The sequence below is a fragment of the Nannospalax galili genome, unplaced genomic scaffold, assembly GCF_000622305.1.
Source record: "Nannospalax galili isolate Female #2095 unplaced genomic scaffold, S.galili_v1.0 scaffold8356, whole genome shotgun sequence".
Lineage (NCBI taxonomy): Eukaryota > Metazoa > Chordata > Mammalia > Rodentia > Spalacidae > Nannospalax > Nannospalax galili.
In genome coordinates this window covers 43,285-46,954 of record NW_008337288.1, presented here as the reverse complement: position 1 = coordinate 46,954, position 3,670 = coordinate 43,285, and positions in this window count along the sequence as shown.

Sequence of the window (3,670 nt, the reverse complement as noted above, 5' to 3'; positions counted from 1 at the left end):
ATAGTTTTATTTATTCTTTGAAATCTTCATACATTTATACAACATATTTTGAGCATCTCCTCCCTTTGGCTCTCTCTAGTGCTCACTTCCTCTTCTCTCTCCCAACTCATCTTATTATTATTTTTTTTGAAAGACATGGTCTCCTTGTAGCTCCAACTGTCCTGAACTTGCTATGTAGACCAGGCTGGCCTCGATCTCACAGAGATCTGCCTGCCTCTACCTCTCCAGTGCTGGGATAAAAGCTGTGCACCACCATACCCAGCATCCATCTTAATTTAAAAAAAAAAGATTTTATTTTTATTTTATGTGTATGAGTGCTTTGCCTGCATGTAAGTGTACCATCTGTATCATATCTAGTGCCTGTGGAGGCCGGAAGAAGCCATGCATCCCCTTGAACTGGAGTTAAGGCTGGGTATTAGCTGTCATGTGGGTGCTGGGACTCGAACCCAGATCGTCTGGTAGAGTACTAAGTGCTCTTAACTGCTAAGCCATTTCTCCAGCTCCCTCATCTTAATTAAAAATTTTTCTTATTTATTGTTTTTTATGTGTATGAGTATATCACCTGCATGTGTGTAAGTGTACGTGTGTCATGCAGTGCCTGGGGAAGTCAGAAGAGAATGTCGGATCCCCTGAAACTGGAGTTACAGATGGTTGTTAGCCACCATGTGGGTGCTGGGAACCAAACCTGGGTCCTCTCTAAGAACAGCCAGTGTTCTTAACCATTGAGCCATCTCTCCAGTCCCTGATCTTCATCTTAATTTTTTGAGATAGAGTCTCTCACTGAAACCTGAAGCTCATCAATTTTGCTAGGTTGGCTGGCCAACAAGCCCTGGGGATCCCTTTATCTCTGCCCTGCCTCCCAACTCCCAGTTATAGATGCTCAGGGGCCATGCCCAGCTCTAAGGATCCAGGTCTTCATGCTTGAGTGGTAGGTATGGTACCATCTGAGTCATCTCCCCAGCTCTCTACTCTAACAGTATTTTCTAGGAACTCCCTTATTTGTTGGATGAATTGATGAAGTAGAACACCAATTAAATGCTCTTTAGGGTATCTTCTAGTTTCACACAGATCTGCTTGACATTGAATCAGATAAGTAGGGGAGGAGTGGAGAGAGGAGAGAAACAAGCAGCAGATGTGCAGAGGGGAAAGAGTCATCAGGAGAAGGTGCAAAGTGTCCATCGCTCCTCCAGATACCACAAGTCTGGCCAAAGCCAAAGAGAGGCATATAGACAGCTCTGAACTGGGAATGGTTCTGCATAGAGGCTGTTTCCAGGACCTTTTAACTCTAAAGGGGTCAAAGGGTAATGGTGTAATGGTGTGTGGCTTCAAAAAGGTTACAATGGTTACTTTGGATTGTTTTCAAGTATTTCTTGGAGAAGTATTTCTTAGAGAGTTGCCCCAGACCTCCCTGACTTTTTCCTCCTCTGAAGACATCACTCAAAATGGCAGGGTCGGGGGATGATGTATTAGTTACTTTTCTATTGCTATGATAAAACACCATGACCAAGGCAACTTGTAAAGGAAGAGTTTATTTGACTTATGTTTAAGAGCCCATCACAGTGGAGAGGCATGGCAGCAGAGACAGCAAGCAGGAGCAGGAAGCTGAGCTTTCACATCTCCAAGCATGTACAGGAGGCAGAGATTGAAACTGGAAGTGGGGAACTTTCTAAGTCTACCCCCAATAATGTTATTCCTCCAGCAAGGCCACACTTCCTAAGCCTCCCAAAACACTGCCAACAACTGACCAAGTATTAAAAAACTTGGAGCAGATGGAGGACATTCTCATTCAAATCACCACAAATGAGGATTTCTGATCTCTGTAACCACTGTGGGAAGGTGGGAGAAATGTTAGCCACAGTCCCCAGAGAAGGCAGACCCTAATATGTTTTATTTTCCCTCCTTCAGGTCTGAATGCTGGTGCTTTTTATGCCCTATCCACGCTGCTGAATCGCATGGTCATCTTGCACTATCCGGTAAGGCAGCCCTCCAGGCATGCTGGGTTGTGAGAGAGGAAGGCTCTCAGTCTGCCTTCACAGAGGCAGGGGCAGCATTCACTCTTGGATCTAACTAGTTCTAGGCAACCTGGTATGGTAGCATGCTTATGGGATTGGGAGGGAGATGGCTCTGGGTCTCAACTCCAGCTTTGGCAGTACCAAACTGTTATTGTTATTATTATTATTTGATTTTTTTGGAGACAGGGTCTTCCTATAGCCCCAGCTGGCTTGGAACTTTCTGTGTAGACCATGCTGGCCTTGATCTCACAGAGAACTGCCTGCCTCTGCCTACCAAGTGCTGCAATTAAAGACATGCACCACTGTGCCAACTTTTCTATGTGTATGAATATTTTGTTTCTATGTATATAAGTGCACTCATGTGTGCAATGCCTGTGGAGGCCAGAAGAAGGCTGCCATATGGGTGCTGGGAACTGAACACGGGTCCTCTGCAAGCAAGAGCAGCCAGTGCTCTTAACCTCTGAGCTATCTCTCTAGCCCTAATTCTGAACTCTTATATGTTCAACTAAAGCATTTTAAAAAAATGTTTCCAGAGCCAGAACCAGTAAGGCTGCGTATTGGGAAAGTGATACTAAGTGTCATGGAGTCAGTAAAGCCAAGGTCCAATCCCCTTTTGCAAGTGGATCTCATACTTGTAGGGGTGAAAGTCCATTGTGGCTAAATGCTCCAGTTTCCAGAATTTGGTAATTCTAAGTTCACATCCTAGCTCTGTATTTAATATATGCCTAGGACCTTGAAATAACAGTTTAATCTCACTGTGTCTTAGTTCCATCATCATCAAACAGGGACAGACTGACTCTTGGCCTTCTGGTGGGGAATTATGAGAATTAAACAATGATGTCAGTAGGAGCCAGGTACAGTGCTGTTTCAGTAAGTGTTCGAAACACATAGCTATTAACTTCCCATTCTTTTGGCAGTGATAGCTAAAACCATCAAAGAATGAAATATGTGCATTTCAGCTGATTTTCCCATCTATGAAATGGAAATGATACATATGAACTACTAAAAGCATTAATTTTTTAAAAATCTCCTTGAAAGTGGCTATAAAAACAGAATTTGATTCATCATGTCACCCGAGCATGCAATGTCATGAATGCACAGATGAGGTGATTGGGAAGAGCAACTCTTCTAGGATTTTTGTCTTATTGGGCCATCTCACTCTAGATTTTTCTAAATACTGGTCATAACTGATCCCAGTGGGCAATCCTTTTGGTTTCCCCAGGGGGAAGAAGTGAATGCTGGAAGAACTGGCCTGACCATCGTCATTGCAGGGATGTTTGGAGCTATGACCTCAGGCATCTGGCTGGATAAATCCAAAACCTATAAGGAAGTAACTCTTCTTCTTGGTTCAAGAACTGCCCCCCAAAAGAACTGGGGTCCCATGTTTTTGGAATGACACACTTGGGCTGGAGAGATGGCTCAGTGGTTCAGAGTACTGATTGCTACTCCAGGTTTGGTTTCCAGCACCCACATGGTGACTGACAACCCTTTGTAACTCCAGTCTAGGAGATCCAATGCCCTCTTCTGGCTCCATGGGACTTGCATGTGTGTGGTGCACACACACACACACAAACACACACACACACACACATACACACACAGACATATATGCAAAACACTCATATATAAATAAAAAATTTTAAAAAAGAAATGACATA